A 22,487-nucleotide genomic window follows, 5' to 3' on the forward strand; every position below is an offset into this window, starting at 1 on the left:
AATAACTCACCTAGCACGTTTACAAACATTAGCTAATAGCTAGCTTATATGAACAAGACTAACTTCTCCTAAAGATATGCTTCAAAAGCATAATCCCCCTAAAGGTATGCTACATTCCAAAAGCTTGAAGATACATGCATATGCAAAACAATCTATCAACATGCGTTCCAACAAATAAAATATTTATCCCTAAAAAAATGAATGTGTGAATAATTTATTTTGCAACAAATTTGAATAAAAAATTTATCTGAATTGTTCAAAAAATGCACTCAGTGAAGTTACAAATTTGCTCATATGACATTCCCCACAGTACTTTGCGGTCTACCTGAAGCCTGCTGTGATTACTGGCAAGCGTCCAGCAAATTTGTGTTGTGCACATTGGCCTCTTGAGTTGTGAAATATTTGGTATGGAGGTTAAAGTAATTAGAAATACTTTGTTATTGGCACTCAAGTGAAAAAAGTTTCTTGGCAGGCAATTTATGTAATATGTTTTTCTATGCCATTTTATTAGGTGTGTGTGTGTGTGTGCATAATGTGGATGTGTGCATGTGCATAATATAAATGTGTGAGTTGGTTTCTGGTGAAAGAATGTTATGCTTTCCAAAATGCATATAAGCGAATTCTTGTCTACATTTTGCATAGTTTAAGGCGTATAGCTGGAAATGTGTGGATAGTTGTGTGTTTTCAGGTGGACTTGTGCTTAATTATTTGCATGTGCGCATATGTACATGTACATTAATAGGGATGTAGTGAAATTTGCATTCTGTTAATTTTTTTTTTTTTTTTTTTTTTTTTTTGAAGAATACCCCATACTGATATAAAATGTATAAAGTTACGAGAGCAGACAGCTACCAATTTTTTGATTAATCTACTGTTCGCTTTTTCATACAAACCCGGTGCTAAGTGCTAAATGTAACAAGCTTACCAAATTTGCTTAAGGAGTTAGGCACGTCTAAAGCTTTAAACTTCAAAAACCTATCTTTGATAATTTACTCTGGTAGTAAGGAAAAAGAATCGAATCACATACTTTCCAGTTAAAATAAATATGTATTTGAGTGTATGGAAAGATCTCTTGTTGACAATATAGTAAAAAAAAACGATCAATGGAGCAAATCTTCTGAGTCACCTCTTTCAAGAGGATTTCTTGAGGTGTGGAGGACACCTGAAAATCGTTTTAGCGAACGGGTTCACATTCTTCATACGACTTCCTGGTAAAGTACCTATGCTTTAAGCTTTAAATAAGTTATTCGGAAACTGGTGAACTTGTATGGAAAAACCTTATTTTTTTACCTAAAAACATAACAGCAATGGTTAAAAATGAAAAAATAAAAAAAAGTTGGAAAAGAAGTTTCAATAATAACAGAAAATCGTACCCAGTTTACTGGATAAAATGACCACTGTTAAAATCTTATGTTAGCGTTATTTGCCCAGTACCATTGTCGCACGATTTGAAAAATTCAGATTTGAGAAGTAAAATTTTAAGTCCTGAAGCTGACTAACCCAAACCCATAGGCATCGGATTGCATAAGGAAACTACATTTATTCACTAATCTGCCAATTTAACACTGCTCTTAAGCCAGTAAAAATGTCGACATTTGATAAGTTCTAGACTTACCTAGCTTCGTTATATATCCATAAAGATTTTGATCACTTTATGTACATCGTAACGTATCATATCCGTTATCATGTATTGTCTACCTTAAGGGGCTATACCAGTGTGACACTTTCAAAAAATTTTTTTTTTTTTTGCTTTTTCGATAGTTTATATATTCAAAAATATCCTGTGAAATCGGCGAGGTCGTATCTTCAACAGTTTTTGAATGGCAGCGTTCTAAATAGCGACCGCTCAGAGGTGCAAACATATATAAGTGAAACCTTAAACGCGTTTTTCTCGAAACGACATTTTTCAAAATTGCTGACATCATAACTCAACGAGAAATTGACCGATCGACTTCAAATTAAAACTGGATATAGTTGAATACATTTGCTATACAATAGACTACGATCTTTTTGATTGGTTGAAAATTGTCAATTTGGCATTAAAAAACCACCATTTTTTTCGTAAAAAAACGATTTTTTTTTTCAAAATTACGCCATTTTCTTAATTTTTGATATTTTTCAAAGATCGTAGTTCATTGTATAGAAAATATATTTAAGTTTAATAAACATTTTGAATTTTTTGTTTCAGCTACTCATTCGACCGGAATCGTGCCAGCAGTTGAGGCACTTTTTTTTTCGGCACTTCCGCAGACAGCACATAACTCCGTTATTTTTCAATATTTTTGTAAAAAAAAAATTTTTTAGCACAGCTAAAGATATACTTTATTACGTCCATAGAACGCCAAAACATTCAATCTAGTACTTTCTTTTAAAAAAATTCACGAAATTCGCCTAATTTTTAATGCGTCACACTGTTATAGCCCCTTAAATAACGACATTTTTATATGAGGAATATGAGGCGTCCGTTAAAGTAGCTAAATATGTTTCGCATTTTTTGATAGCCTGGCATTTTAAAGCGGTAATATCCATACAGGCATGTTGAAAAACCAACAGAATAGGAACATTTAAATTATGTTCGATATATTGCAGCTGGATTAATTTTTCGCGAAGAAGGTTATAGGTTCGATGTTTACCACACATACATACATGTCAAGTATAGCTTACTGGTATGCTTCAAAGGCAGATAAATTTGTGGAAGGCAAATTGATGTTCGAAAAAAAATCGCCCCAATTGTTAGCGAGAATACTATGATCCAAATATGTGATATCATATCAGTTGACATTTTCAGTATTTGAACAGAAGCAATCAACATAAAATATTTTAAATTTAAAGGAATTATGAAATAGAATACTATAATACAGGTTCTGTTACTGTGAATACTAGGTCATGTAAGAGATTAAGCTGATCGATTGAATAAAGCTTAACAAAAATTTTAACATAACCCAATACTACTGTGGGCAAAAAATAGTAAGACTTTTCAATTTAAATTTAACGCGAAAACACATTCCTCGAATTATTTTTTTTAGATTTATATGACTGTCAGTGACATCTGTGCCAAATGTCACATCAAATTTATCATTATCGTTTTGTATATGCGTGTCTTTCTGGAGAACATAGAGTACATTCGACGATTTCTCCGACAAGTGAAGTTATTCAACAAAGAAGTTCTACTAAATTTTGTGTGCAGAATAAAATTTTTGGTACCGACATGTTCAAAATGTTGGAAAAAGCTTTCAATGATATTTGTTTGTCGAGAGCAGGTGTTTTTGATTGCTACAATTTATTCAGAGAAGGTCGAGAATGCGTTGAGGACGAACCACGTCCAGAACGGCCATCAACATCAACATGATCAGCACGTCAATAAAATAAAAGAAATCGTGCTTGAGAATCGGCGATTAACAGTCAGAGATCTTAAGTGCATCGTTGGAATATCCGAAGTATCAGTGTAAACCATTTTAAAAGATTATCTGGGTTTAAGGAAAGTGGAAACTCGTTTGATGATTCCATAATCAAATTTGAAAAACAGCATCCTCTTAACATCTGTGAAACAATGCTTTGCGACTACCAGGAGATCATGAATCGCATTATTAGTGGCGATGAATCTTGGATCTATGCTTACGATCCGGAAACAAACGATTAATCGGACGAAATTCGTTTCAAAGGCGAGCCTAACGCGACAAAACCACGCCAAAGCAGATCAAAAATCAAGGTTATCTTGACAGTTTTCTTAGATTATCGAGGTGTAGTGCACTCCGTACTCCTTTCGCATATCCAATATCGTGCCGCAACCACCGCTTTCGCCTAATTGAGCTCTTTGTGACTTCTGACTTCAAACTACCGCTCTGGGGAAACCGTTTTGAGTCAAGTGAACGCATTAAACGTAAAACGCTACAAGCATTTCCGGAAGTTGACTTTAACAATTGCTTCGAGGAATGGAAAAAATGTTGGAACAAGTGTATTAGAGCCAAGGAGAATTTCTATGAGGCGGACGATATAGATTTTGAATAATAACTTAAGAATTTTAAAATTGCGAACAAAGTCTTACTATTATTTTTTATTTAAAACTTCGTGGCGTGATATAACATAACTGGACATTACATAACATAACGTATCATAATATATCATAAGAAAAGAAAACGCAACATATAACATAAAACAACTTAGCATAACATAGCCTAATATTATATTATCATAACATAGACTGCATGGCATAATATAACATAACTAAGCGCACCGTAAATTAAGTAAGTTGTCATAAAACGGCTTAACTATATTCAAAGCATTGGCTAGTGTTCTAGTGGCCAAAGTTCTCAGCATAAATTTTAAAGTACTTTTTATTATTCTCTTGCATTTCTTTATTTGATTTTCATTTCATATTTTCTGTTAGCTGTCGGCCTTTTTCCACTGCTCTCTACATTAGCCTACACTACTTGCTCTCTACATTTATTTTTATTTACTGCTTTATCCGACTTACTTTCGCTTTCATAGCGTTGTTCTCTCCATTTGCGCATTCGAAGTTTATCACCGGCTTTTTGTTTACTAGTCTGTCATTGGTAACTTGTAATTAAAATTTTTTGTTGTGCAACTACATAGCTGTATATGTATCATTGTATGCATTAGGGTGCTCGTCATTTTCATTCAATATACTGTATGAATAGAGTACACCATGTCATATGAGCAACGAAAAATGTTTAAGTCATTTGTGTGAATGCTCAGTAGATGTCGTGTATAACTTTAACTGCGAATAAATTTGGTAAAATGTCTTTGTGGAAAAACTCATTAAGAGTTTTTTGTACAGCGGACAATTATGTGTCAGAATATTACTTTTCCAAAAATGTGGGACTATATGTTTTTCAGGAAAATAGTTTATTGCAAAAGTTCACGTAATCCCATGTTAAATATGGGAGAAGTAAAATTATAAAAAAGACAGTTTAAAGTGGAAGCTTAGTAGTTTAAAACTAAAACTTCAGGAGGCGTTTGCAAACGAACTTGAGAAATAACAGACACCCTGGTATAGACATGCCATGTAGTAGAGTGGGTAAAAATAAATTAATAGTTTTTTTGCTTACCATTCTGAAAATTTGGTTGAAAATTTTATATCTTGCTTCCAAGTACTTAAGAAAACTCAATGCTCTTCAAGAAAAATTTAAAGAAATTTTTTCGCAAACCTAATCGTGACTATTAGCGTGGTTCAAAAAATTATTAATTTTTTGTTTCCTTCCTACTCTGGAAAATTATTTCATAGACACTTCTAAGAAAGGCACTTCAAGAATGAGCGCTTAATTACTGCGAAAATGTTAGATTTTGAAAATTTTAAAGAAAATATTTTTTTTTTTTAATTTTATAACTCAAAAAAAAAAGTATTATACATCGGAAAACTAATAGTCACTTTTTTTAAATTTATTTCAAATTTTTTTTCCAATTTTTTGTTTGTTTTTTTTTTTTTGACGATGGACTAAAATGCTTAACTTAATCGAAATATTATTATAATTAGACCATTTTTGTAGAGCAGTTAATGTCTTACAAGACCGTGGGCTTCGATATTTAAAATATTTTTTTATTTCATTGATTTATAAAATACTTAAGAGAAATTTTGCTTTCTTTAAAATAATCTTAATCAAACCAGAGGACCTCCCCCCTGGAGTGCCTTTCTTAGAAGTGTGTATCAAACAATTTTCCAGAATACCAAATGAATCAAAAAAATATTTTTCTGACCCACCCTAATACATATGTGTAAATGTAGTTATTTCTATAAAGTTATTTCCTTAGAAGTGTTTATCAAACATTTTTTCATGATACCAAACGCAAAATCATTTTTATTTTTTTGACCCACCCTAATACACATGTATAACTTTTGTCATGTCTATAAATTTTTTTTCTTAGAAGTATCTATCAGACAATCTCGCATAGTATCAAGCAAAAAATTATTTTTATTTTTTGACCCACCCTAATATGTGTAAATATAGTTATTTCTATAAATTTATTTCCGTAATAATTATAATTTTTCGTAGTACCAAGCGAAAAATCATTTTTATTTTTTGACCCACCCTAACACATATGAATAAATTTTGTCATGTCAACAAATTTTTTTTTAGAAGCATCTATCAAACAATTTTTCAGAGTGCCAAATGAAAAAAAAAATATTTTCTGGCCCACTCTAATATGTGTAAATATAGATATTTCTATAAATTTATTTCCTTAGAAGTATCTATCAGACTTTTTTCATAGTACCAAGCGAAAAATCATAATTTTATTTTTTTTTTTACCCAATTTTTTTTTCTTAGAAGAGTATATCAGACAATTTTTCAGTGTACCAAGCAATAAACATTCTTTTTTTTGACCCACCCTAATACAAATGTATGTGTATAAATGTAGTTATTTCTATAAATTTGCTCCGGCTAACTTTTTTACATGCTACAACAAAAGCAATCTGCACAACTATGTCAGCTGCGTGTAATCGCAGTTTTCCTGTTACGAAATTCGTTTGAATTTGTGGATTTCGTTTTTTATTACTTTTTTTATTTTATTTTGTTTTTTTTCTTTGTTTTCTCTTATTTTTAAAATTTTTTTATTCTATTTTTTTAATTTTTTATCTTCATTGCTTTTTGATACAATGTCAAAAGTTTTGCATCATGTCCAACATTACGCTCAGACCGTGCATTCATCTCCTGCCACCACACAGCTCACACCGCTTTGTGTCGACGGCGGCCATGCAGTTAGTACTTCCGGAATATAGCTATATGGATGCACAGATACATATTAACATACAAACAGGCAATGTGTACATATGTATATCAAGCCATACATTCAGTCTGCATTGACTGATGCCAGCACTGACATAGAAATGGCCATACACACATCCATGCATGCATATAAATATTTGATTTGTTGTTGTAACACAAACTTATTTTTATCACGTGGTTGTTGCTTTTGTTTTATGCCAGCGCACAAATCAAGCTGTAGACCCAACATAAATGTAAACGGGAAAATGTCACTTGGTGGAGTAACAGTAAAATGGCACATTAAAAAATTGTCACTTTTTCGCACACACACACTCAAACCGACAGGAAGCTGCGTGTGTTGGTGGTGGCGCCGCTGCAGTGACAAAAACTCCTGCACTTTTAAATGTATACATAAATTTTGTGGAAAAACTTGGCAGCTACTGATTGCCGAAAATTGGCGGAATTAAATCTGTAGTCCTTTACTTTGTTGCACAGTGTAAATATAAATAAATAAAAATTGTTTTATGGGCGCTTTGTTTTTGCGCAGCTCCTCAATTGCGTTAAAAGTTATTGTTCGATAAACCGCAATTTTGCCAATTTTGTGTGGCTTTGCTGTGGAATTATGGGCTTTTTCTTTAATTCGCGACATAAATTTTAACCAATATGACGGATTGTGATTTTGTGAGAGGTGTTCGACCACTTTTTACATAGGGAAATTAATTTGGCCCTAAATATATCAGCTCTCAGCTACAGAGTGTACACGAAGACAGTGGAGTGTCGATTCGGCGTCGTTCGCAACAACACGGACTGATGTATAGAATGACTTGGCGCATTCTACGTCGTGATCGTTAAATGGAAAGCTTTCAAAATACAGCTTATGCATGAACTGAAGCCGCTCGACATTCCCATGCCACATCGCTTTGCTCTATGGGCTCTTGGAAAGTACCAAGAATATCCGACGTTTTCAAGCCAAATTTTGCCCATTTCTGGCTCAATGTGTATGTAAACAAGTAAGATTGCTGTATTTAGGACAAAGGGCAAACTGAACAGATTAAAGAGCTGCAGAAAAAACAACGGCTTTGGTTTTTGGGCCGGTGGAATCATCATTCCATATTTTTTCAAAAATGATGACGGTGAGAAGGTAACCATCAATGGCGACTTTTACTTCACGTTCTGAGCTGGTTGATTGACCACTAAGATCGTGTGATATCACACTGTTGGAACTTTTCTTGTCTATGCGGACAATTCCGCTGCCATTCGGGCCTTAGAGCATACCATTACGCGTGTCCTTCGCCAATTTTCAAGCGATATGTTCGAACGAATCATCGAAAATTAAACTCAACGGTTTGATCTTCTGCGACGTAGACGCGGACAGCATTTAAAAGGGATAATTTTCAAAAAATAAATGCCAAAGAATGTTCTTTCGAATGCTAATAAACATTCCCTATTATATTTGAAATTTCTGTGTTTTTTTTCTTAAAAAAAAAAGTAGGGAACTTGGATCACCTTGGAAAAAATGTCGAAATATTATTCGAAAATCACCACCAATCCAGCTATAATGATCTTCCCTTATATATAGTAATCAGAGTGCAATCAAACCAATTAATCAAACTTCAAAGGCACAAAAACCTTCAGACCTTTTGATTCGAATAAAGTTCCATATTTCGCCATAGAACCGATATTAAGTCTGAATACTATATTCGTAGGCCTGAAATTAACTTTTTAGATCTTTTGCTACGCTGAAATCACATGACATAGTTATTTATCTCCAATAAAATTAAATGAGTATATAAAATGATTTTATTCACCAAAAATAAAGTCGATCTCTCTCTTACGGAAAAATTGTTTGTACAGCCTCTTAGTGAACAATGTAGCATTACCAAACGTTTGGTAAACAAAAAATAAATAAAAGATACGAGGTGGCTAAGATCAAAATATGTATCTTAAACTTTTCTAGCAAATTTCGATAATAATCTCCAATAGAGAGGTTTGTTACATTCTGTACAGAGGTTCAACAAGCTTAAATATGGTTGTATCGGTTGGTACAATTTGTCAGTTGCTAAATTTTTTGGATCAAACATTTTCGTATTTCCGCTATTAATTTTTTAGGCAGCAGTAAAATAAACGCTACTTGTCATTTAGATGATCTGCTGTTTGCCTGCATCAAGATACTTAAGACAGTTTCCGATTAACTAACTTTTTTCCTCTGGTATGTTGAAACATAAAATTCGGTAGTCGGAAAAGTCTTTTCGTAATATGTCAATAGATGTCGTTGCAGTCGTATATCTCCAGTACTACCAATCGCATTGTTTCATACCGTGGAAAGGTGAGACTTTTTTTTCCAATCCTCGAATCAGTTGTCAATTTCCGGAATAGCCTTTAATGCGCGTAGCGATTCACGTTTAATGTCTTCTGTTGAAACGGTTTCCTTGGAGCGGTCGTTTGAGTTTGCTAAACAGCCAAAAGTCATACAGAGCTAAATCAGCCGAATATGGTGCATTCGGCACGATATTGGTTGAAAATTTGGCGAAACCTCAGAACAAAAAATGCAGACGTTGCATTATCGCGGTGCAAGGAGCCATAATTCGGGGATCTTTTTGGTAATATCTTCGCACAAATGACACATAACACCCAAATGGTATTGATTTTTGATCTACGTTGACGTGGTTTTTTCGGCTTTGGCTGACCTTTGCCACGATATTCGGCCGACTAATCGTCAGTTTCTGGGTCGTTAGCATAGATTCAAGATTCATCGCCAGTAATAATACGTTTCATGACATATTGGTAGTTGTAAAGCTTAGTTTCGCAGACGTTCATGCGACGATGTTTTTCGAAAAAATTTAGTGATTTTGGAACTTTTACTTTTTTTAGGCCCATTTGATATTTCAAAATGGTTTTCATTGGTCTTTCTGATATTCCAACGATGCCAGTAAGATATCTGACTGTTAATCGTCGATTCTCAGGCACCAATTTCTTTATTTTATTGACGTTTGGAGCATCAGTTTATGTTGAGTAATGTCCTGGAGGTGATTCGTCATCAACGCGTTCTCGTCCGTCTTTGAATAAAAAGCACTTGCTCGAGAAAGAAGGTCTTACTATATTATCAGGGTAGGCCTTTTCCAATATTCTAAACTTTTCGGCACCGGAAATTTGATTCCGCTCACAAAATTTAATGGAAATTTTTTGTTAAATAATTTCGCTCATCAAAAATAGTTGAGCGCACTCTATGTACTTCAGAAAGACAAACGTATACTAAGCACTAACATAAATTGTGATGTGACATTTGGCACAGATGTCACTGACGGTCATACCAACCATAAATGAAAAGGTCTTACTATTTTTTACCCATAGTAGTATCCAAAGCGAGTTATAGATCGTTAAAGCCGTTTACTGAAAAAATAATGGATTTCTTCTTACTTATTCTTTATAAGTAATTGTGCATTTTTCACTATTGCTAATAAATATCGCTTAAATATTGCCTGAAAGTGCTGAATACACAACTATTTTTTTAGTCTTCTTTTGCTAGATTTGTTTCACATTTTTACCGTACACGTAATTATTTTAATATGAGCAAAGCACACTTTAAAATTTTTTTCGCTTAAAATACATTCCATTATTTTTTAATTTAGTTAATTCATCAGGCATTTCGTTGATATAATTCCGCATTTATTTAATAATTATTCACTACAGTGTATCGCAAATCCTCTCGTTATTCCTAACCAGTAATAAAGAAGTCAAACACTTCGCACACCTCAAACGAAATTTCCAACTAATAATGAAAAATTGGAAAGCACGCTATGGGGACCACAATAAAAAGCAGCCGCTTTGCTAATTTGTCTGCAATTCCAGCAACAACTGACTACCATTTGGGTCACTAATACTAAAAACATTATAATAAATACATCTAAATACTGTGTTGCCACTCACCTGCTGCAGCTGTAACGCACGGCAAGGGTACTTTATGCGAAACGCCTAAAATTATGTTATGACAGCACAATAAAGGTGAAGCCCAACGCGTCGAACGCATTTAAAACGACACTGCCACTTATGCATGTAGTGGTGCTGGGCCAACAAATAGCTGACACCGCTGCGGCCTACGTCAATTGCCTCTGGACAACACACTTGAAAATGTCAGTCAGTACGCATTGTCTTGTTGTATTTGTTTTTATAATTATTTTGTGCTTTTGTGCCAACCGCACAAACACATACGTATTTGCACACGTACACACTTGTGCTGAGTCAGCTTGTGTGGGCAAGCAGTAGACTGGTGCTAACACGTTCGCATTATGTTAAACGTCTCACGGGGCTATGCGCCTAAACATATGCAATAACAATTTACACATGCGTTTGCTCACTTCACTGTCGGACGCACACACACACACACACACACACACAAACACGTAGCACGCTATTGTTTTAATGCCTCGAGGCGTTGAGTGTGCGTGTGCGCGTTGTTGTTTCTTTTTGTTTTTGCTGTTGCTGTTGCCACATTTGTTTCAAGTGCTTTTGTGTTGTCACTTTTTGCTGTTTGTTTCTTTCCGTTTTGCTGCCTTTTCAAACAAATGTTAACTGTCACTGCATGTCAGTGTCAACAAGCGACCACACGCGCATTTTCGCTGTCGGCGGCGACCGTGGTGACGACCAATGACGGCGAAAAGGTCCAACTCATCATTTCGTGGCAGAAGGGAAAAAATCAACTTAACTCATATATGTATATATATATACACAAACACACAAAACTTATCATTTGATACTAAGTATATTTCTGTCTAGCGCCCCAAAGTATATTTCGTGCTTTTGCTTGTTTATTCTACAACATATATTGGCGCCTTGACGTATGTCGCGCGCCAAAAATTATATTATTCGTCTTCTCTTCGAAGGCGCAGAAACGAAGCAGCACACTCGTCGCACACACAAAAATCGTCACCACCGAGTACTTTGCACTCGGCTAGAGGCACACACTCGTCGCCTCGGCCACTTCGTTCCGCACTCGTTGCTGTACGAGCTGAAACTGAATTTGAATTTGTTGGCGGCGACACACCGAACACGGTCAAAGTCAATGCTACTTGGCATCGTTGAAGCGTTCATTAGTGGCTGGCGTGTTTCGTAGCCGAAGTTCTCTAGTGCACATATGGTGGTGAATTTCGTTCCACGAGAAAAACGGTTATGCTCAGAGAGAATTTGTTATGCTGAGTGCTTAAAATTAAAGTATTCATAAGAGATATTGTGTGCTCTGCGAGCGTGGTGTATTTCTTCTACAAAGTTTATAAATTTCACCACATTTGTGGTGAGATTTATGCAACCTTAAGCAATCAAGTCATATACAAATTTTGATGAGACTTTTGTTGAGGTGAATAATTTTTCATATTTGGTGTTTTGCATCAACTGTGGTGAATTTTTACTTAAGTTGAATCCAGTACAAAACAAGATTTGCTCGTAATCATTCTGTAGCTACCATATGTTTTTTTAATTTTTCAGTGCTATTTCAATTTTACCACGGTGTGGTGAAAATGTTATTTCACTGTAAAATTAACTGTTAACTGAGCACGTTTGAAATACTTGCTTGTAAGAATTACAATAATAAAGACATATACAAATTTTTGTGAGGTGGATAATTTTCATATGTGGTGTTTCGTATCACCTGTGGTGAAGTTTTACTTGAGTTGAATTCAATAAATAACAACAAAGGTTAGCAGTGATTCTATAACTACCACTCGTTTATTTTACAGCTCACTTTTGTAACAGTTGGTGTAAGAATTATGTTTATGCACTAATTGTAGTTAATTACAGAATTTTATATTCACCACGGTTAAGGTGAGATGCGTTGTTTTTTTAATGATATCCACACTATGTATTCTGGGTAATATCGCCTCATTAAGCAACAAACTGTTTATTTATGTTCTTTTAATATTTATTACATTGCAGCTTGATTTGGACTTTATGTGTGGTGAGTAACACATTGCATTTGCAGGTGCAAATTTATTATAATTAAATAGTAAATGTAGATTGACTGGTAGTTCCTGCAATAAGAGCTTATTCGAATATTCGAATCGCACCTGAGCTGTTCAACATTCGCCTGAATATTTATACCATGTTGAGTTCCGAAATTCACCTTGTCTCAACTTTGGTAATACAACTCTTTCGAACTCTTACTTACCGTTGAAAATTCTCAAATTTCTTCTCTGTTGAATTTGTTTCATACTCTGCCTCTCTCTCGCTCTCTCTTACTCTTCCTGATTCCGCCGCAAAATTCACCTGTTGTCGTTTTGTTTTTGTTGTTCATTCGCTAACTAACCATTATGATGAACTTCCTACTCGAAATTCCATTAGTCGTCAGTCACTTCGTTGATAATCATTCAAATGCCTCTCGGCCGCAAGCGGAAATAACTGTAATCGTACTCTGTGGTGAATTTGGAGCGGCTTTAAATAAAGCGTATAATATCTTTGGAGCACTCTCAAATGTCGAGTGTGCCACAGCTTACTAGAACTACTTGTATATGTGGGTGATGTATGCATACATTTTCTTCTTTGTATGTATGTGTGTGCGTACATATTATGCCTTATGTTGAGCGTCGGCGGTCGGTTGAGGGTTATAAATGCGGTTTTAATTGCACTTTGGTTGAAACATTTACAGCGGCTTAAAATGAAAATTCGATTTCGAATGTACAATGTGGCAATAAAATGACGCATCTGCGTACGCAGCAAGCAAGCACTTTTTAATGTCAAAAATATAGTCATTAACACATGATTAAATTGCCTGCAGAGTATATGAAATTCTCAATGGGTTAATGAGTTCCTTTTAATTCGTTTTAATTTGCTGACGGGGGAAAGTGGTTTTTAGACGAATGCTTGTGAGGGAAAAGGGATAATGGGAGTCGCTTAATATTCATGAAATTAACTATTTTTAATTAGGTTAAGTTGAGATTTTGGAAGTATCTTAAGTTTTCTCGCTAATTGAGGAGCAGTCATGAAACGAATTTGAATAAATAGTCTATATCCCCAATAGAAATCAGTTGCAACTTTAATTATCCTTTTGCTTCTGTTAATATACTTTCGAATCTTCAAACCGGATTCCTAACCTAACCTGGGATAGTCGCCGGTGACTTCACTGACATCAGTGGCTTCAGTAAATGACTCTTAGTGCCTTCAATGTATTTATGACGTGTTCTTCGTAGCAGTTTTTTTTATTTTCAAAAGCCATATCTGGCGAATATGATAGCTCAGCACTGATTATGGGTTCGTGTTTGGCCAAAAACTCAGTCGCAATCATGACAGAATGAATCTTCCTATCACAAATCCTATATATTCCCTTGATTAATAACCAGCTCCGCTGTCAAGTATCTCTTTCCCATACGTTTGTCATAGGCATCGACGGTAATGGCCTTCTGTATTTTCAACCAATTTTGTATTTTCCAGGTTCGGTTAATTTTTAGAGCATCATTCGCTGGATTTCTCAGCTGCCTAGACAAAATTCAGTTTTTTCGCTACGAGTCTACTATTGACCCGCTTCGTACCCAAAACATTAACCGAAATGTATCAACAATATATGTCATTCAATTAGAGATCTTGAGATTCGATCCAATCTGTCGAATTGAAAGCTTTATTTTCCTATAACTTTTCCTGTGTTATGATGACTAGCAGAGCTGGATGTACGCCTCGTATGAGGCTAGTTTTCGATGAATACACGACCTTTGTGCCACTCAAATACTTGTGTTCGTGGGTAAGGTAGACTCCCCAAAACACCTTTACACTTTTCTAGGATTCCGTAGCAGTGACTCCATTAGAAAAACTTCAAGCAAACTCATTGGCCAATTTATTTTTCAAGGTAAAAATCGCCAGACAAACATATATTTTTAACACATGGCGATCAGTCTTCGCACGAACGTAAAAAAAAGTTATATAAATGGAGTCAAATTTGTGCAGATATAATTTTAAATATGGCATCTACAGCGCAACCTAGCGGATATGAATATTTTGCTATGTTTTCTTTCTTATAATATTTTTTTTCTCTAATATATATACTACAAGTTAGGAATACATAAGTTCGTGTGCAGTCGAACATTTTGTACTCCTTCAACTTGCAAGAATCAAAGCCAGGAATATGCCTTAAAGTGCAAAACGCCAACCACAGGTTTAGAATCCAAGTAATTATATACAAGTATATTCTTATGCTATATATAACTCATAAACTAGCCGACATATTCGACAAAAGGTTTGTTAGAAAAACGACAACCATTATATATATGCAGTATATGGGAATTAGGGGTAGTATTGACCCATGCATCATCCCATTGGCTATGCCACATACAAATAAAATGTTCCCTGAGATTCATTAAGTTACTTCACATACCATCACCAATCATATGACGTAAAGCCACGCGGATGTTATAAGATTCAAGTTTTAGTCCAATTTTATCCACTTTAGGCACAAAGATACACTGTTATCAGTAAAACACACTTTCTCATTTTCATTGATATAACTCACATATTATCCGATTGATGCGGTATACGGTCAGCTGCAAGTTCGAAAATCGTTGTGTGTTGTACATATATGGGATCTAAGGAAGTATTGACCGGATTCAAACCAATTTTGTGACACACAGCTATACCACTGTTTGGAAAAGTTTATCCCTGAATTTCAATTATATATCTTACACATATATTTGTGGTAAAATAGTCAACCATAGGCACTGGGAATCTAAATATTCAGTACCTAGGGGCTGGAACTGTTTTTGTTGCATTTGAACAATTAACATATGATAAGGTATTATTCGTGCAAAGTTTTTCCCGTTACATCAATTGCTTGTTGATTTGTACACTGGAAAGGAAAAAGCCAGATAGAATTTAAAATAGTGTTATATTCAGTCCATTTTTACACTGTGACATAAGTACTTTAGGGCAATGTTGCATACCGAATTTGGTTGAAATCCGCCGGGCAGATTGTGAAATATGTGATTTGCGAGTTCGGCAAGAACACCTTTCATACCCAAAATACCCACCAAAATCAATCGAACGTACTCGCGAAAGATGTGCAATTCCGGGTGCTTTTTTGTCTCACTGTATATCTTATTATTTTAGTACATGATTGAAAAATTTTCGAAAATAATGTATTTGTTTTATTATCTCGTTTCAGATTGACTTTGTGAAATATTGGTACCAAACATATTGCGAGCAGCAGCAGAGTTCGATACTTCGTACAAATAGTTCGCGTGAGTATTCTTTCTGAAATCTTTCAAGAAATATATTGTGAATGTAATGCACTTCTTTGAGTTATTGTTATTGAATATTATATAAACAAAGGTTGCTCAGTCATCGAAATATTATTGAATATATAATAGAACATATTATAGTAAAACCAAGTGATTGCTTAAACGACTTAATAAAAGGAAAGAAACATAAAATCTCCGAAAAGCTTTAAAACGATGCATTTCTGTAAAAACTATGTATGATTTATGTAAAATCGGGTAAAGCCATAACTCGACATATAGCTACACATATTTATATATTTTTTCTACCAAACCAATTAAAAAATATCATCTTAACCTAAGAACCAGTCCCTATCGGATATGGTATGTGATCAGTACTAATTTAAAAATATTTTCAAATTGTGCGGGAAACAAGCTGGACTGAATTTAAAATACTTGCAGAATAATATTTTATTAACGAACTAATATAGATCTCTTTCAATAGATTAACTCAAAGATCAGCAACGACAGTCTTTGTGTTTTTACGTGAGTACCTGCCAACGATGGTACATCAAAACAATGCGTTGATCAGCACCCCAAATAATAAATTTTTTTTAAGTAGATAGTTGGTTCCAATTGATCAGTGGAAAGGGACATCTTTTCCACCTTGGTTGGGTTCGTGGCCGACCTAAAATCTCCGCCGTGCTATGGGTCTGGAACTCGGCCGATACTGAACTGAATTTTCGATTATACCTGCCTTTAGGCTTAAACGAATCTCCGGAAAGGGCCAAACCCAATAAGCAGATTTGACTGGCAAATTCTCCCCCTTCCCGCTGGGGGAACTTAAGAATCAAGTGTGATTTGTAGTTCTATGACAAAAACTGCGACTATAGTTAGCAAAAACTGTCAATATTTTTTCCCTTTTTTTAAACAATAAATGAACGCTATGGAGTAATTGTTTTACGAGCCTTTGCTACTTTACTTTATATATCTTTCTATATAAAAAGTACGTGTCACGTTGTTTGTCCGCGATGGCTTCCTAAACTACTAAGCCGATTTTAGTAAAATTTAGCACACTATATCCAGTTCGAACCAGCTTAGAAGATAGGACAGTAAAAACAGTTCATAAATAAAAAATAAAGTGAAAGCTCTATAAAGCGGACATTTCCATTAACCACGCAAGTACAATATATTAAGCGGACAACTCTATAACTGGACAGAAAGGCTGATAACCAGACGTTAAGAAGGCAAACTTAAATTCTTTATTTCTTCCAATGAAATTTATTTGTATGAACATATTCAAAATTAAACCTCAATTACAATCCCTTGGATTCTTATACCGGCAAAAACGTTTTCGCCTTTATTCATAAATAAAATTTTCACTATATTGAATAGTTTATTACATGAATAATAGTATAAAATGTATACCACAGCAACGCGTGGCCGAATCCACTAGTTCTTCATTAAAATTTAAATAAACCAATATTTTCTTTAAAAAAAACTCATAAAATTGTATATAGTATTGTAAGACTTGCCATAAATCGCACAATTAATTACAAAACCAACGGTTTTGCATTTTCAAATTAAAAGGAATCCACCACATTTCACCGCAAATACAAAATCTCACCCCAAATACATAATATCACCACAAAAGCTTTCACGCTACACAACGCTCTTAAACACTTCTCTTTGTTAAAACCACAACATCCTTATGACTACTCATACTCACGCTGAATTGCAAAATTCAACACACTTCCTTCCACCACAACTTGTACTCTCAAACTCTCACCTAGACTCGCTCAGCATAAGCATAAACTCTCTCACATGCCTTTACTATTAGCCGTTTCACCACTTCACTCTGCTCGTGAGTAGATTGTGCTCGCCTTTCCACTAACGACGTTACTCTTCGTGTTGAGTAACGAAGGCACGAAGCATACTCGTGCACCCGTACCTTGCCAAGCAGTGCCGTTAGCCGCCGTTAGGCATCGTGTTGGTTTTTTGGGACACGTTTAGTAGCATTTCGGGTTTGGCCAGGATGTAAAGGATAATAACGCGAGTTAACGATACGCGCACGTCGTACGCTTCTTTTTTTGGTGCCAGTGAAAAAATCAAACGCATATCAAAGAAAAAAAATACATACCAACGCAGGAAATTTCGATAACGAAATTGTGTGAAAATTCCAAGAGAAAAAAAATTTCAAAGTGCTTTGGTGTTCCGTTTAACGAAATGCAAGTGTAGCTGGTAATTGTGCAAATTATTAAAAAAATATATATTATTACACGAATAAAATTTGCCACTTCGTGCACTCGCACGAAAAGCTTCCTGACCTACACTATACATGTAGTTGCCCCTGGGTTCCCCGTGCCCTTACTGCGCTGTACAAGGAGCAAACGTGCTGCTACAAACGCGTGTGTTGTTGTAATTGTTTTATTTTTGTTTCGATACTTTTAGTTTTACCGAAATTTGAGTGAAATTTATGCATTTAACCTCATATAACGTGCAAGGCGGTCGAAATTCCTGGCTCATTCTAAGCCGCGGTTTTTGTTTTCAGTATTTTTCGTCGCGCTCCTGGTGTTCATTGTACTTGTTTCAAGTTTACAGTTATTCTGTATATTTATGCAATTTAGATTCCGTGTTGTCGCGCAAAAGTTAACGCTTTACCTTAAAAATAACAACAATAATAAAGCATTATAAAAATAATTTGACAAAATATAATCTCTCGAAAGTAGAAAATTTTTATTAAATGCAAAAAATTCTTTCGATCCAATCGAGAAAGTGATATTTAATCTTCATAACAAAAGTGATCCTCATAATAAAATAGAAATACTAAAAAAATAAATAAATAGCACAAGAATTGCAATCCTACAATCGCATGCATTTATTTACTCGAATAAAGTTATTAGAGGAGTACCGTCACAGCAACTTCTAAAGCATTAAAACAACAAATTAATTTAACGGTAAATTCAAATTTCTTGTTTGATAATTTTGACAACAAAGCCTCGTATGGAAAATAATTTTAGTTATTTGTGTGGTTATTTCGTATTGTTCTGAATATTTCTTTTTTACTCAAGCTTAAAAATATTTCTGAAATATTTTTCTTCTTGACTTCCGATGAAAATTTAATGGTTCGATTAACACCAAATAGAATGAAATGTTGTTTGGAATATTTCTTTTTTATTCCACCTTAAAAATATATCTGAAACTGGATTTCAATATTTTTATATTGGAAGAATTCTCTACTCTACTTCCGGCTCCACTTTCGTTGAAAATATTAAATAAAACAAAATTTAATGCTTCGATGAACATCATATAGAATGGACTTTAATGATAAAAAATTTGTGTCTTATAACTTGCTGAAAGCGAGAGGAAATGTGAAAGATCTTAGGTTTTGATTTTAAATAAAAATATATCAATAATTGAATCAAAAAAGTTTGTCTGACAAATTTATAACACTTTAATTTCAAATTAGTTAATTCAATGAAAATTTATCATATATGCGTTTCAGACGCACTCTTAAATGAGTCATTTCTTTGAACGTATTAGATGTGTCATTTGCTAATTGACTAAATTAAGGCACTGTGTAATCCTCAAGTACTAGAAAACATCACTAATCAACTCATTTCGATGTGTCATGTGTTGTGTTAATTGACTAAATTAAGATTATTTTTGTGATGACAATTAAACAGACATAAATTTTGATAAGCTTATTAATAATTATAAGAAATTTTGATTAACTAGTTAATTGAATTAATATTTATCCTATGTGCGTTTCAGACATACTCTTAAGTGAGTCAATTAACAGATTTCCTTTCTTGAAATGAAATAAATATTGACTTTTTCGTGATATTACAACTAAATTTTTTGCAGCAGACTTATTTATTAAAAGGCGGATCCTGAGAAGGTTTTCTATTAACACTTTCAGTTACAACTTTCTCTGTATTCTGATCATATGATGACGTAACCTTGTCTCCTTGAAAGTATTAGTGAGACGATATTTAAACAGATATATAAATTGTGACAAGCTTAGTGTAAATTTAATTTACTTAAAATAAGTTCAGAAATTATTCTATTACTAAGTAAACAAGATTAAAGTCACCAATCATGGAACAATTTACCTAATCCTCAAGTATTAGACAACCTCACTATTTAACTCACTTCTATGTGGCATGTCATGCGATATTTGACTAAATTAAGCTTATTTCTGTGATGAAAACTAAACAGATATAAATTGAGCTAAGTTGAGTAGTAATTGAAAAATAGTTTGAGTAAATTGAATGGAGTTTAATTCGAGTTTGAAATTTGCTCTCAATTCGTTCTTTAATAAAGTAATTGAACTTAATTACACCAAATTAAAGTGAGTAAAGACAATTCAGGTACATTGAATCCTCAAGTATTAGAAAACTTTATTACTTTGTCTTTCAAAGGAGCTAATCCACGACCTAATCCTAAAATATAAGCAAACCTCACTAATTTTCCTCTCAAATAAGCTAGTCAACGGTTGCCTGTTCACGTATTAACTGTGCCATGTGGTAATTGACTAAATTTACTCGAAAATTGACAACAATTAAATCATTAAAAATTGAATGAATTTTAGTTGAGATTTAAAGTTGTTTTGAAATTGAATTTGTTCCATTACTAAAACTAAGCGATTGAGCTAAATTAATTTAATTAACTATCTAAACTAAAGTGTTTAATGACAGATGAAGCTTATCCTCAAGTTAGCTGACTAATTTAAAAATTAAAGTAGTGAAAATGAATTTAAACTTGGTGAGTCAAGTTGTCTAGAGTCAATGGGTTCTGCTCTGTTGGAATCATCAGTCCGTATTTCATTCAAAATGCAACTGGTGACACACCGTTACTGTCAATGGAGAGCGGTATAGATTGATAGTAACCAACTTTTTATGGCCGATATTGGATGAAGTTGATCCTGACAACCTCTAGTTCCAGCAAAACGGAGCCAGGTGCCACACAGCCCGTGCAATAACCGAATTATTGCGAGAAAAGTTTGGAGATTCGATTATTTCAAGCAATTGTGACATTGAATGGTCTCCAAAATCTTCTATTTTAAAGCATTAGACTGGTGAGGTTATTTGAAGTCATTGGTCTTCAACAATAAACCATTCTCACTTCAAGCCTGAGAAGTCAATATTAAGCGTCCTATTCATGATATTCAATACGACTTACGATTTAGTGGACAACATAGGACATTCTTTCTGGTTGAGTTGTCATACAAAATTGTTTTCGAAGTATCAACTAGAATTTTGATGTTTATGCAATGAGTTGTAAAAATTGTTATCCGCCTGTTTTCAATTTTTGTTCATCATGCTATTCTAAAGTAATATGGGGAACAAAAAGCCCTACTTTTAAACAAAATTTTCTGAAAAATCAATAATGTGATGAATTTTTTTTAATAAAATTTGTTACCACGAATTTTGTGGTATATCACTTGCATATTGTTTCGATATGTATAAATTTCCTCATATATCATATACGTTTCGAAGCCTTAGATGAATTTTTCCGCTAACAAAATTTATAAATCCGCTATAAATCTTCACTAGTAATCACATAAGCTTAGTAAGATGGAAATTAATTTTGCTTCCTTAGAATATCTTTCTTTCGCTAATTTTCCTGATTATTTTTATATGCAGGCTCTATTTTAGATGTCAAAACTTAGCGTTAAAAGTTTCTTAAATACACACAAATTATAAAAAATAAGCCTTAAATAGAATTTGGAACCACATAGTATTCGAGCAAGCTTCAGCCTCTTCATAAGTGTACCATAAATGTTCAGTGAGAAACTCTAACGTCCTCATTGTTTGCTTCATTATCGAGCTGTAGTTTATTTTGTTTGTTTTCAATTTGTAATTTTTATAAAATTTCTAAAGCCTCTTAGAATAAATTAAAGCATATTTTTGTAAAGAGACTTAAAACCGACTATTTATGTGAATCAAGGCAAAAATTTGTGAGAAATGTTCTAGAGATACTAGTTTGTGGGAGACTACGTGAAAGGACACAATTTACTCATAATATTTCGTTGAGCTTAACGATGGTTTTTTTTATACCCTAGAGATTGTTTATTAAGCCACGAAATTTGTAACAGATAGATGGAAATAGGCATGTCCGAGCCTTTGTATATACGCGAATATATATGTATATAGCTCAGTTTTCAAGGACTGGTCGATCAAAATAGACTCCCTGTTTAAAAAACTTATTTACTTTACAAGTTATCTTCATGAAATTTCGTATGAATTATTGTTTCGAAAAATACTAAAATCTCCGAATAAATTGTTCAGATCGAATCACTATAGCACATAGCTGTCATACAAACTCACCGATCAAAATCTAGTCCTTGTGTAGAGAACTTTTTTATTTGTCGGGATTTCCTAACGAAATTCAGCATGGATTATTCTGTAAGGCAATATTTAATTCTCCGAATAAATTGTTCAGATCGGATCACTATAGCATATAGCTGTCATACAAACTCACCGACCGGAATCAAGTGCTTATATAGAAAACTTTTTCATTCGACAAGCTATCTGCACGAAATTTGGCATGGATTATTTTCAAAGAAAATACTACA

General features: G+C 33.9%; 1 protein-coding gene and 1 long non-coding RNA gene across 8 annotated transcripts in view; one reads left to right on the top strand and one right to left on the bottom strand.

Moving 5' to 3' along the window:
* LOC126752867 (uncharacterized) overlaps positions 1 to 11,713 on the bottom strand; it is a 42,391-nt gene extending 30,678 nt beyond the window's left edge. Inside the window, exon 1 of the long non-coding RNA XR_007666045.1 lies at positions 10,650 to 11,713. This is a non-coding gene — a long non-coding RNA (uncharacterized LOC126752867). The remainder of the gene's footprint in view (positions 1 to 10,649) is intronic.
* Positions 1 to 22,487, top strand: part of LOC126752855 (tyrosine-protein phosphatase Lar) — a 966,561-nt gene that overhangs the window by 353,715 nt on the left and 590,359 nt on the right. For all 7 annotated transcript variants that reach the window (XM_050463852.1, XM_050463853.1, XM_050463854.1 and 4 more), the window contains exon 5: positions 15,856 to 15,931. The gene's annotated coding sequence lies outside the window, so the exon portion shown is untranslated. The remainder of the gene's footprint in view (positions 1 to 15,855; positions 15,932 to 22,487) is intronic.

This window comes from Bactrocera neohumeralis, chromosome 3 (genome assembly GCF_024586455.1).
Source record: "Bactrocera neohumeralis isolate Rockhampton chromosome 3, APGP_CSIRO_Bneo_wtdbg2-racon-allhic-juicebox.fasta_v2, whole genome shotgun sequence".
Classification (NCBI taxonomy): Eukaryota; Metazoa; Arthropoda; class Insecta; order Diptera; family Tephritidae; genus Bactrocera; species Bactrocera neohumeralis.